Genomic DNA, 14,554 nt, shown 5'->3' on the forward strand with positions numbered 1-14,554 from the left:
TTAACCCATTAAGGTAATACAACCAAAACTGAAATACTGAATGGGTTTCATGGTAGAAATAGATATCACAAAGAATTTGAAAAAATATTGGAATGATCTTAGATCAATTTCAGCATTAATTTGTGGCTAGCGATGATGCCTCAAGGGACCATTCCCATCAGTGGGTGTAGCACAATAAGTGAAATTACTGAAGCGTGCCACTGGTCCACGAGTCATTGCGACAGTGAAATGGTGCCTTGAGGCACCATGGTCGGACTTCTCCTATTAAGTGGCAAGGTAGTGTGGGAGTCGAGAGAGCTGCCCATGCCATTTAAGTCGTTGATAACACTTTTGCGTAGCGTGGGGAGGGGTAAGTACAAACAGCCTTGCCTAAAGCTGTCTGAGGAACATAGATTTTTATTCAATCAATCAATCAGTCATTTGTAGAGCGCACTACATACCTGCGAGGGTCTCAAGGCGTGGGTGGGGCGCTACTGATTGAACAGCAAGCTCTTGAGTAGCTTCCTGAAGGTCAGCTATGCAATCTACATTATTTCCCCCATGGTGTGTGAGCAGCCTCTGTCTGCTCTGTACACCTGATCCTACAGCAGCACTCCCCACTAGTCCATGAAATGTACACTGGGCAGCCTCTGACCCGATACACAGAGGCAGCTGCGAGGGACATCACTCATTGTCCTGCTCCCTATGCAGACAGCATCAGGCTCTTCTACCCTAATTCACAATGACACTCCACCCCTGCCACAACCGTGATGTTGGGTGTGTAACATCCCAAAATACCTGCCACCTATAATCATCTTGCTTTTCTCCACCTCAGGGCTAGCAGCCTATGCTCCAGTTCTCCTTCAGTGCTGGGCAAATGTATCGCCAGATTTATTTCATGGTTTCCGCCACCATGTCTCCCGAGCAAGCACCCATGCCCACTGCTACCTCCCACAAGTGCCAATCCTTCTCTCTAATCTTGAGAAAAAACACCAGTACCCACACGTCTGCTCTACTAGACATTCTGCAAATGGTGGTTCACTCGTTAGTCCTCCGCCATATCCATCCTATTCCATATCTGCCATATTAACAGCACTACCAAATTGCCCCCAACTTCATGAATGCCCAGGTTTCCATCCAACCACACTCCCGAGGAATTACCAGCTAACCTGCCCCATCTCGAATCTCCAGTATTTGCTTACCCACTGCTACACTAATTACTTAGCTCCTTCCTTTTCACAGTCCCTCGGGGAGCAGCAGGCAAGTATAGGAAAAGCAAGATTCAGAGGCAGAGGTCATCCTTAAATTTTACATCCTAATTTGGGCTTGGCTTGTTGAGTGCCTGTTCTAACACTCTAGAAACTGCCTCATCACTTTCAGTGTCACCGGCTGCAGTGTAGGTGAAGTTGGCAGCAGAGTGTATGTGTGTGTCTATTGTTTTATGTTTCAAGTCACTGCCAAGGTACTGCTGGACTGAAGGTTCCCATAAAGCATACACACTCCAAATACAGGATGGCACTGCCCGTTCACAGGCACTGTAAAGATAAACAAATTGTGATGGTTTAAATTGTAATGAGATGCCCAAGGCTTTTATCTGCCCCCTTCAGGAAGGGAGGTTGACTAACCCTCTGCAAAATCCCTTCAGTGTGCCATACGTGGAGGAATTTACTTACATGGTATATCTGGTGACATGCGGCATGTGTGTGGCACATGGTGTCTTGTGATACATGAATGAATGAATGAACATTTGCTGTATGGATGGTGTCCTTCCTGGGGACATAGTGTCTTTGCCTCTAACAAAAGTTAACTTATAATGTTGAACCGTTACAATAATATTTTGTACGCCTTGGACATATGAGGTCAAGCGTGCATAACTAACAAAGAGCATATCTGGTTTCTGCAGGTGTACACCTGAGAAAATACCCCCAGAGTAGTGTGAACATTTGTGGAAGAACATGTTGGTGCTGGACATAAAGACACCCTGCTACTCTTAGGCGTTCTTAAACAGGTTGTACCCACACATAAGTATGGGGGTACAGGATTACCTTAGATTCTCTCTCGGGCACCCAGGGGTTCTACATGCAAATCATTCTGAGCTAAGCCTATTTGGTGACTTTTTATGTTGCGTATTTTAAGTCTTGAGAAAGCTTGAATTGGGACGAAACACATGTAGGGTGCAGGTAGGGAACATTCTGAAGGCTGATGTACAAAGCCTTTTTTTGGTCACAAAGTCTGACATTTGCAAAATTACAGGCTTTCAAAAATGCAAGTTGTAATGCACTGAAGCTACACTGTGAGCTGAGACATAATTGGCTTTCTCACTCACAATGTACACACAGTTACTTCTTTGTCAAGGATAAGGAGTTGTGAAAGAGCTATCAACCCTTCCTTGTTAAATTCAGCGATATACATCAATACTTTGTGACCTCAATTGTTATTGCAAACCGTTGGCTTGTTAAGGGCCTGTCAAATCGGGGAGAGGATGTAGCCTAACGGCTAGGGCGGTCAACTTCAAATCTGGGGAACCGGTTTCGAGTTTCGGCAAAGACACCAACATCCTGTGATTCTGGGCAAATCACGTAATCTCTCCGTGCCTAACAAAAATTAATGTGTCCTGATGAAACCCAACTGGTGCTCATGTAAAGCGTTCTGATACCTGGTACCCTCTGGTCAAGTTTGTGCTACATAAAAGTCTGTAAAAAAAAAAAAATAACATCAGACTGCAAAGATCTGCAAAGTGGAAGCAGCCCAAGATGGGCCTGCTGATTGCACAGGGGTGAGGGGCAGTAAAGAAATGTACAGGAGACAGCTGCACGCTTACCCTTCTCTTCAGTAGCAGTATGCCACTTATTTTATATGGAAGATCATGTCCCTTTCAAGGGGCAGGGTTTGCTATTATGCCATTCTTGCAATACGAACGCAGGGGTGGAGTTATTTTGTCCTTCATATGTCTCCATCAATGCATTAACTGGTATTTGGAAGGATTCACAAATAGAATCGCTGGTTCATTAATATTAACGGGTAGGGATTCAGTGAATCCTGATGAATCCCATTTTTGTACTTTGAAGGGTTAGTCAGTCTGTTGTACAAGAAGATAGTTCTGGGTGTCATTGCAGATACTTTGGAAAAAAGTGTTTATTACTCACTGATAACATTGTTATTTTATTTCTGTTTTGTGAATCAATGCGGAAAATGAATTTTCGATATGTAGAAGTTATATATTTAATGACATACAGCTTCAGGAATGTGAGATTTAAAAGATTCTGGGGGTTGGATGGCAGTGTGGTGTGATATTAGCAGGGACTTTACAATTCCACACTATTCAAGATTTTACACTTTATGGTACTCAGTGCTACAAGGCTCGCAAAAGAAAAACTCTTAACATTCCATTATTATAAACTGATCTTAAAGAGATACGGGATCTCTTGCATTAGAAAAATCGTGGGAATATCTGTCTTTAGAAGGAATTACTGGACTATCAATTCTGTAGAGGATATCACTACTATCAAGACCTACAGATGCGAACTGCAGGCAGCATGTTCTGATGAGGCTCTAGAAATGCTTTGTCAACTGGTCGTTCAAAATCCTAATTCTCTCTTCCAATAGCCATACAATATATTCAGCTACACTGATCTGGGAGATTCGTCTGTTCGATCAACTTTCCTCATTCCTTCTGTCTCTTCACTTGTTCCCAAAAGCCTGTTGTAGCTTCAAGACTCCTTATTGACATATGAATCCATCCATCCTAATATCCCATGAGATTGCCAAAATGATTGCCCTTTTTCTTGAGGATGGCCTCAAGCTTCAAGAAGACATGGATAGTTAGAGCCCCCATCAATGTAGAACTCTTGGGAGAGGATGTAGCCTTAAGGTTAAAGCCGTCAACCTTGAAGCTGGGGAACCCGGTTCGAGTCTCGGCAACAACGCTCAACATCCTTGATTCTGGGCTAATTTCTTAATCTCCCCGTGCCTAACAAAAATGAATTTGTCCATCTGTAACTAAACTGGTGCTCATGTAAAGCACTCCGATACCTGATGTCTCAAGTCTAGTTCGCGCTATATAAAACTCTACAAAAAAAACTCTACTACAAGAACATCAACTTTCATTGTGCTTCGGCAGGTTGAGAAAATAAACTATAACAGTCCTATTTTTAGAAATGCCTCAGGGTATGTTAGTAACCTCCCATAAAATCACCTGTTTTTCACTCCTTTACTACTGTATTCGATATACCTATGCATTAACAGGTATCGGTAACATGCAAACCTAGTTAGAGAGCAAGTAAGTGTTAAACAAGTGGGAGACCGAGTTACGATTTAGGACTGTGACAAATAACCTAGATATTTGAGCGAGGTGATGCCTATCACAGAGAAGGGTTCAATGAAGATGCAAATCTTCAGTTCCTTTCTAAATTGCAGGGAGGTTGGGTCAGAGCTAATATGGATGGATATATTCTTCCAGATCCTGGGAGGAAACCTGATAAAGGCCTGCTTCCTGATTTTCTTCTCTTGCAGTTTCAGTCCGCTCACATTGCATCCTAAGTATGATCGCCCTACCATTGCCCTTTGCAGTGCTTAATTGGTAAAATAATGAGTGCCGGTACCCAGAGCACTGCTCAGAAGCCCACGGCCGGTGTTAATGCACCGAATACCAATGCTGCCTAATCCTGAATTCACCTCAGGCCTCTTTAATCCACTGTCAGGTGCTCCATGCCCCTTTTTCTCACTCTTTCATGTTCCTGCTTTCTGCCCATGTGACTTTTTCCATCTTTCTCTTCCTCCTTCTTTCCCCTTTGTGTGTTATCCCTCACTAGCTCTCGGTAAATGTCTGCTAAGAAAAAAATGCTGCCCCCCAAAAATGAGTGCAGCCACCAACTCAAATTAAGCATTGGTCCTTTGGCACAGAGTTATCCAATTCAGACTTTTCCTTTTAAGTGCCACCGTAGTCCTCTGGTCAGAGACCAGGTATTAAGACAACCTCGAATTGTCAGTGTTAAAAGAACACCTCTCCTGGAAGCTTCCAATCATGACCTTGCTAATTTTTTATTTCTGTGCCACAAGATCAGGGAAGCAAAATTACAAAACTCTAGCCGCAGGTCTGTCATGAGGCATTAACATACTACTTTTGCTTCCACATACATATCCTCAATACCTCTTTCAACTTTTCTGTTATCATATTGTAGCGAGGTCGGGGTGGAGAGACGCACTAACTGGTGGATGCCTGTGCCTGTTCCTAATTCCCCTCGTTCCCCACAGACTAACAACCCGAGGGCAGAGTGGAACAGCGTTTCGGAGCAGGAAGAGGAAAAAGACCGCGGCGCCTTTAACTGGACCTTCATTGAACAGGACGCGACTCCGCCCCTCTCTGACGTCGGTAATCACGGACTGGACAAGAGGCAGGAAATCATGTATGGTGGGTGTGTTCACACCCCGGAGGTCGGAAGCGGAGAAGGTGAGCGAGAGAAGAGAAGCGGAGCTGCCGAAGAAGACGGGAGAACAGCGAGTGAAGGAGAGCCAGGAGGCCAACGACCCCGTGTTCCGCCGTGCCACACTCCCGAGGGAGGAGTGTGGCTTTCCCAGGAACGGAGGCGTTGGGCGGCTTGGGTGGGGAAGAAGAACGCCCCTGTGTAAATTTGTAGATATCCCTGTGTGTGCCTTTCCCGTGTGTGCCCCGATACCCGTCTTCCCTCCCTACCCGTCCTGTACTCCCTCACGAGCCTACCCCTCCCCTTAGCACCAGCACAGCTAGATAACAAGATACACGGGTGTCCCATCACCTTCACTCGGCCCCTGGAGAATACGTCGTATCACAACCTAACTCGAACGGCTCCCTCTGTTGGTCTCCTTTTCCCTCGGTATGCCTGAGATGGAGAACTGAAGCGGATGAAGCAGACGCTTGTCAGGATAGCCCGGACAATCAACATCCCGAAGACATCGCCACCACGAACAACCTGGAGTTCGCCAGGGAAAGACTAACCTTTAGGACAAAGCGCACCATAAAAATAAAGCCCAGTTTGAAGAGATACACTGGTGTAACGCCTCTTACTGAACCTGAGCCCACTACCAGACCCCCTCCCACGCCCACACATATATTCTTTAATCAAAAAAAGGGTCAACTTCGGGTTAGCTTTGGTTACAACATACTAACATATGTTTAAAAAACAACCTCAGATATTCACTTAAAAACCACAGTTAAAATCCAGTTTTGGGTACAAATTAAAACAGAGAAAACACCAAAATTCACACGTTATATGGGTAGTTCTACCACCCAAAATTCTCACAACAGCCATGCAAACCATACTTTTCACACCAAATGCAGGGCTCCTGACTTCACACTTGATGTGAGATATGCAATTACCTATGTTGTAAATAATGTAATTGAGAGGACATCTAAAATTACCCTTAACTCTATGAAAGAAAAGACTATGAATGTAGATTTTTTGTTGTAATTTATAGTAGGTTTTGCTAATTAATTACTGTGTGCTTTTTTAGCTGTTGTTACATATTGGTATAGGTACAGTGAGTTCACAAGCACTGTGTTTGTTATGGAAGTTATGGTTTGTGTGTGAGCTATGGATTGCGCAGCCAACCATAACTCGTGAATTTCAGTGCTTTTTTCAATTGTAATTTTTGTTCTTGTTCTCAATAAATGATTATACTGTGCTTAACTATTACATATTGTTACCATACACAGGCATCATAAATATAGAATAGGAGCACATTATCTTAAATATATATCAAAAAATCATAGCATAACATTATAATATTATAATGCCAGCACATAAAGACACGTACTGTATCACTGAAAAGAAACTTAATTGTATGTCTGAAATAAGTGTACACACAACAGCTTTTTACCTATTGGCGGATACCAGAATTACATAAGGGTCTTTCATAGACTGGCTGTCCTCATCTGTATTTAATGTATACCTATCACACTTGCACCTATCTGCTGGAACTACCACATGTACACAGATGACAAACAGATGTCATCTCAAGATCCCAGCAGGACATATGGGCATCAATCAGTAGTCATCTAGTTCAGTTCCATCTAACATCAATTTTTCTGCCTTTTTCCATGTATCACCCTCAAATGTTGACCATAAATGCCTGCGCCCTAAAGGTTATAAAGTAGATTTATTGCTTCACCAAGTCAGCACTATCAAAAAGAGTGTATTTTACTTTTTGTATCTCTTCCAGCAAACACTGACCCTCCAAGATTTCTTGTGGAAATTATCACAGGTCTTGGCAGTACTGATGTCCCACCCAAACTACTGTAGCTGCACATATGTGGGCCTTTGGCAGAAAACCATCTCCACACTACAACATGCCCACAAATTAATACTTCTTGCCTCATGTCTGGCCTAAAGTAGGGAGGGAACATCTCAACCACCATGAAATAATGCCTTCATTGACCCCAGATCAAAAAGTGAGGAGTCTTCAAAGCGCTCTGCCTCTTTCCATGCCCCGCCCCTAAATGCTGTGCAAATCAATCGAGCAGGTGCAACAGAGGGGGATGATACACCCATATGCTCCTTGCTTTGGAATTCCCTCCCTCGCAGTAGTAAAGACCTACCACGGTTCGCTGAATTTGCTTGAGTAATTCCCTTTTCCCTTTACCTTCTTTTACCAGCAATATTCACTTGAAATTCGACATCTTACAACCTCTGTGCTCTATAAAAAAACCTTAAATTAAAAAGAAAATTCCTGCCCAACTCCTGTTTATCTGTGGTGTAAATTTGTAATGAAGCTTCTGATAGCAATATATCACTGTAGGCTAATATTCCAAATAAAGTTCCTGGATAGGCTTAAACAATATCATGGCTGAGAATAGCCATTTTAAAAGCTATCTCACTTTCCAACTAATTTTAGGAATAATATGTGCAGATTCTAATTTGGAAAGAAGTGTATTGACTTCATTAGAAAACCGAAAGCACTTAGTAAACAGGATAATGACATATATATGAACTGTTCTCAATTTTTGTAAAGATCTGAATATCAGCGCTGGGATACTCTCGGGTGACTACGCGCTCTATAAAAACTTAAAATAAATAAAATAAATTATCTAAGCTAGTTTACCATTCCACAAATAAAGAGCGGCACATAAATAAGAATATAATACCCATAGCAAAAAAGTTATTATTATTTTAAAACACTCTGCAATAACTAACGTGATATACTTGGTGTGTTCCTATGCTGTATCAAATTTCCAATTCTGAATTAGTGGGATTTTGACTATATATGACAAATATATGATTTGTGGTTGACGCACCTGTTTGTCAAATTGATTTTAAGCGTTTAATTAATTATTGATCAGAGCTTTTTATTTATAAATGAGACATTTTATTTGGAAATGTTGTGAAAGCTGAAGGGTGAAACGCACTATGTTTTAGCGCTGGTATTATATTTATGTGTTTTTGGCACATTGCAATGACTTCAATTAAGCGAGCAAGAAACATTTATTTCGCCTACAATTCTGTGGCAGTGAAAGACTTATCTCAAAATTACATTTTGTGACTTCAACAAGCGCCCCCGTGACCCAGGTGTCTTGCATAACTGTGACTGCAGCATCCTTTACTCTAAATTTCTTATTATTGCTTTCAGGACCACCTGATCTTGAAGATTCTATATATAGAATTGGAAGCACTCGCCTCTGGTGTCTGCTGGGAACACACTATATAAATGCAGAGATGTTAGTGAGGTTTCTTTCTCTTTGCATGACCTCTAAATGTTGACACCAAGGGACCATCCTGCCCATCTGTGGTTGTAAGTCTTGCTTTCTAAAAGCAAAATGCTTCAGTCATTGAAACCAATCCAAGGACTCTGCAGATCGTGGGGTTCATTGTTTATTTATTATTCCTTTCTTGCTGAGCAAAGATGTCAGGTTGATTTTCCAAGTCCAGGCAAAAATATAAAATACCCTACAACAAAAATTGCATTTATTGCCAATGAAGTTTTCAACTGCAGGTTGATTTTTGTATCAGATGATGGCCAGCCAACTATTTAGGGAAAAGCTGCATTTCAGTATCAAAAATATATTTCCAAAGTAAGAGCATTTAAACTCAAATGACAAGACATTTACAGTAATATCGGGTATGTGGGCAAGTAATGTGTTGTGGGTAAATCAATAAACATGCACCACATCTGAGCATCTGAATGCATCGTGGGCGGATATACATTATGTGTTCTTAAATGACTTGAAATAAAATATGTATTATATTTTCCAAACATTTCAAAATGTGACTTTAAATGTCTTTGACATTTGAAAACGCTTACTCGGGGCGTTATCCCAAATCAAAACCTTTGGCAATAATAAAGCCAAAATGCACAATATACATTAGACAGAAGACTGGGCCTGGAGGAGAGAACTAATAAATGACCACTTGCAACCTCTAGAGAAGAACAAGTTTAGTTCACAGCATGGGGCTCTGCTAAGCATTTATGGAGTGGATCTATTAGTGAGAAAGCAGACAAAAGAAATTGTTATTTGCAACAATGTCTTGGTTTAAGATGTAAATGACTTTAGGTATGGAAATTGTCCAATAGTGTATGAACTCTAGAGGATATCTAGAAAAATCATATACTTAATGTGCGGCGGTTTTCACTGTTTACTCCCATATCAAATAGTAGGTCTGATAGAAACTGTTTAGCTGTCTTGCCAGCCTCGTGCTCTCCAAACACGTATATCAAAAACACATGTGCATACCTAGAGGGCGCCCTCTTCATCTGTTAGTTTGTCAAGTGTCATTAAATGTTGGTTCCATCCACCATAGCATACAGCTTAGAGCAATGGTTCAGGCCACTTCAGTAACTGACTCTCTATAGTACTGTCAGTGATGGCACAGACGCATTGGCTTTGCCAGTGCTTGTTTCGGATTTTGTTGCAGTTTCCTGAATAGGACCCAGGATTCTCCAACTACACCCATTCCCCACCAAATTGTATTCTTTGTTTCATTTATGGGGAGACCCCACTGTGCCTAAACCTATCCTTCCAATTTTACAATGCTAGTCTGCTCTCCATCTTCCTTGTTTTTCATTTCTAAATGTTCTACATCAGCCACTCCCCTCTATAAAGAAACGTGTACCCTGTTTCCACTGTTGCCAGCATTGCAATACCATTCACCTCCTTTGTCATCTTGCACATTCCAATAGTGCCTTCTCCCCATATACCTTAACTCAGGCATAGGTTAGTGGGACAGTGCACTAACCATGGGCATAAAAACCTTTACAGGTTTTGCTTGATCTTGCAGATCGTTCAAGCTGAGTGTCGTTCTTTATGTCCATGTATAAGTTTTAACATAACCCCCCTTGTTATACACACTTTACATTATTTTTGATTTGCTGCGCCCTCTTTAGTTTCTAAGCTTGCTTAAAAATTTTATTTTGTTTTCCAGTTATTGGCATTTCTTGACAACCATTCTAATTATGCAACATGTCTTACTCTAGATTTTTTAACTCAACTCAGAAATGATGCTGGATTGTTGGTGCGCTTATGAATGCATTCCACTTTTTGCACTTCTCTTTGTATGCCCTCAAGTTTATTGTCCACCCCTGATATGGCAATCAATTCCCCCTGGATAACTACCTTTAGGGTCTCCCACAGAGTGGCAATAGAGGTCTTGTGGTGTAATTAAAAGATAGGAAATCAGCAATCGCTTGCATAATGCATCTCTCCATATCGGGTCTTTGCAGTAAACTCTCTCTCAATTACCACAGATGGGGGACTCGCTGTGCTGGAGGAACCCCAAGGGTGAAATAGACCGCTATATTGTCCAAAAGGGGTCGTGGCGCAATCTCAGTCGTCCCTATTAATGGCCAGACCTTACCTGGCCCCAAAAAATTGTTGAGCTGGGCGCATGTCTTATGGGCAAGAGAGTAAAAGGTGTAATCCTGTGTTTGGGGATGTTTGTTCCTCCAGATGACCAGTAAGCCCATCTCCTGTAGCCAGTGTGCCCACTATCGGGAAAGGGCCCCAGTATGCCCAGAGTGCTGTGCTGATCTGTACAAGTAATTATTGCAGACACAGTTTAGGTCCCCCCAATCAAACCCAGCAGATTGGGGGAGGCCATCCCCTCCACAACGGCTTGCTTGAAGAAGTGCTCATGACCTTCAGTGGGGGTGTACAAAGAGGCTACAGTAAAGGTGAAGTAGACAGATGAAGAGCTAGAGACCTACTCACCGTTGGACTGTGGAATCCACTACACATCTGATGCCACATGGGATTGATTCCCCAAATAATTAAATGAAAAATAGCAGAGTCGGCAGGTGTGTGAGGAGAGGGGGTCACCTACAGAGATTATGCAGGCAGGATCTGTGGGAGCCCACCCAAAATTAGATGACTCCCCGGTGTTGCGGGACCTAAATGACATTCGGCGTGTGGTGACCTCAGAGCTCTGGGAGGGCCCTGCACCTCCTGCCCCCCTGTTTCTCCCCCGATTAATCACTGTATAGGGGTGACTGTTGACCTCTTTTGAAGACTTAAATCCTGTTTCTCTTTTGTACCGGCTAGTGACTTAGATGGTTACGACCTGCAATGTTTACTGCCACCACTGTTGATGGTGTATATGTTTTCTCTGGGTGGTTCAATCCTAGATACAATGCATTATATGTGGCTAAGCTGTTGAAACATAGTACATGTTATACCATGACATTTTTGAGATTGGATTTCTGACTTGCAATATTGGTCCAAAAGCTGGGTGCTTAAGCACTATATTTTTGAATGTGAGATGTACCTTCCTACTTTACAGTTAACATATGTGATGACATGTAATGTACCATACTGTGAACATTCTTAACAAAAATACGTTTAAAGAAAAAAAAAGGTACATTTGAAGTCAAATGAAGAATGTCTCTGGCTTTGTGAAGCATTGTCTCTTTTAATTGAAAATCATGGATGCATACAAGAATGTCAGCGGGACGGGCATTCTCCTGTTTTGGTAGACCCACTGTGTGGACTCTATCAAGATATATCTCTGTATTGGTTGGTTCGTTGAGGATCTGGAGGAACAGGGTCACATATTCTCTAATGTCTGCACCTTCTGCCTTGGTTGGTGCTCCCCAAATGTGGATGTTATGTTTTCAGGATTGGTTCTCCAAATCCTCTGTGTGAGTCTGGAGGTCAATGTGCTGGTCCTGGATGCGTATCACCCCCTCCTGAAGCTGCTCAAGTTCCTCATCTTGGCTGGAATCATGATCCTCAAGGGTTGATACTCCGTCCCCCACCTCTGCCAGGTGCTGCCAGGCATCTTTCAAGTCCTGAGAAACGTCTTTTTTTTAACTGTCTGAAGGTCTTCCCGCAGGGAGGCCAACAAAGCCTCCGGAATGATATTGTCACTGGTCCTTTGCTGTCATCCCTGTCTTCTGCCAGCTCCAGTTGTAGAGGAGGAGGCCTCTCTTCTGATGAGCCTATGGCTGGTCTGGTAAGCATCTTCCTGAGAGACTTCTTTCTTGCTCGAGCTGCTGCCATGGTCACCAAAGTATGGCCACCACTGGCCGCCCTGTCACCGAACTGCGAGTTGTCGTTGGTCTGCCCCCTGGAGATGCGCGATCCTAAGGTGTGTAATGACACCTGGCAATCTCTCTGCCCTCGATGCGGTGTCACAGCCCAGCAGTGGTTGGGCTACACACATAGCCTCTCCCACCAGGCCAGTGCGGCGGTCCTGCCAATTACTTCTGCCATCCCCACGGCCACGTCCAGCTTCTCAGGCGCCGCAGACCTCAAATCTGGGCCCAGTCTGCGCTCAGAGGCCCAGCAGGAATGCTCCAGGGCCAAACAGCTCCGCTCTGTTACCTCAGGCCACCCGCCTGTCAATGAGGGTAGGGCCAGAGCAGGAATTTGATGTCCTCAGTTGACAGCCACCTCCCTTCCTTTTGCGCGATAAGGAGGCGCTATAACTGTGCTGGGGGGTGTGGAAAGGGTCGCCAGCCCCTGTCTACTGTGTCCATTATAGGAACGAGCGTCTCTTCGGTCTTAGGGAGGTCTCTTCGGTCTTAGGGAGGTCTTAGTCTACAATGGACTTGAAGCATGGCTTATGGCGGTACACCCTTCCCCGAGGCCGCTTCCCTGTGCATGAGGAGGTTGGCCTCCAGGAGTGCTGCACCTTGCCTGCAACTTAAACTGTATGGTCTTGCCCCCCCCCCTACTGATCAAGTCTTCTACGCTACGGCAAATGGGAAGTGCTGGCGCCTGATAGGCAGGGTGGGGGAGATATCTCCAGGCGCCTCATGCTAGTGTCCAGTCTGGTGTAGAAGCAACAGGTACAATGCTGTTGATCAATATCTCCATCCACCCAGCAGGGCTCACAGCTGTAGCCTTGCATAGGTGGGGTGGAGTAGTGGTCAAACACACTAGGAAGCAATCCGATGTCTAGGCCCTCATGTATTGCTGCAGTAGTCCTTAGAGGCAACCCAGCCTGCCGACAAGTCCACTCTCAGTTTCTCAGATGCTGACTATCTTGAGTCAGGTCCCAGAAAACGGCTAGCAGGGGCACTACAACGGCCAACAGCTCAGTCGCTCCAGGGCCAGAACAGTAGTGCAGTGCACCGGTATTCAGCTGTCACCCTTCTTTATGCATGATGGGGAGGCACTGGCACTATCTCTGTCAGTATGGTGAGCAAGCGACTCACCAATCTGTACTGTAGCCATAGTCTACCATAGGCCTGGATCATGGGATATAGCCGGATATCTCCCTCTGAGGGTGCTTCAGTCTGTCTGAAGAGGATAGCTGCCAGTAGCATGTTGTACCCTGTCTGCGACCGGTGCTGCATTGCAGTGCCCCCTCCTTCAATAGAGTCAAGTCCCTTAGCCCAGGTCTATGGGAGGTTGCCGGTACTCAAGAGGGGGGCGGGGAATCCTCAAGTGCCTGCCACTGGCACCTGGTCTGGGAGAGAAGCAGCAAGCTCAATGCTTTCAGGCAGACTTTGTGAGGTAGGAGAAGCCCGCTCTGCTACCACCGCTTGCTCCCGCAGGGCCCCCGGACCTTGGGCTTTGTGCAGCAGGTTTCTGAGATGCTCCATGGCCTAAATACCTCGCCTGGAGCAGCTGCTGCCACTCTGGCCTCTCCCACGCTGCTGGAGCTCTGGGCCGGGTAGAGTAGCAGTCTCCCCCTGCCGAGCTCTCAATCATCGCCTGGCCACTCTGCACCGTTCCCCATGGCGATAGAGGAAGTATGCCACTGGCACTTGCTTCTGGCCTCCAGCCCCCCTCCAGGAGCGTCCCTCACACATGGGGCAATGCACAGATATGTTTGGTGCTGCTACCTGGAGAAACATGGACAGCGCTCTCTTCATCGCGCCTTGACCGCCGCCTGGTGGCCTCTAGTGCGCTGCTCGAGCACGCTAGGGGATGGGGGGGGGGGAGGAGGAGGTTAGGCTGACCCTGTGGGTGCCTATCGGTTCTTGTTGGGGTCTTTATGTTAGTATGAAAGAATCAAGCTAATCAGCTTGCCCTCTGCGCACTGTTACTTTGACCCGGGTGGGTTTCTGATCAAAACATACAAATCACTTTAAAGAATATTTTGAGAAATAAACTCAACGCAAGTTTTTGTTTATGTTTACATGAATTATATTTTCAATGATT

The 14,554-nt window shown here is 44.4% G+C and overlaps 1 protein-coding gene across 3 annotated transcripts in view; it reads right to left on the bottom strand.

Moving 5' to 3' along the window:
• NUDT14 (nudix hydrolase 14) overlaps positions 1-14,554 on the bottom strand; it is a 605,258-nt gene that overhangs the window by 2,091 nt on the left and 588,613 nt on the right. The window lies entirely within an intron of this gene.

The sequence above is a fragment of the Lissotriton helveticus genome, chromosome 9 (assembly GCF_964261635.1).
Source record: "Lissotriton helveticus chromosome 9, aLisHel1.1, whole genome shotgun sequence".
In the NCBI taxonomy this organism is placed as follows: domain Eukaryota; kingdom Metazoa; phylum Chordata; class Amphibia; order Caudata; family Salamandridae; genus Lissotriton; species Lissotriton helveticus.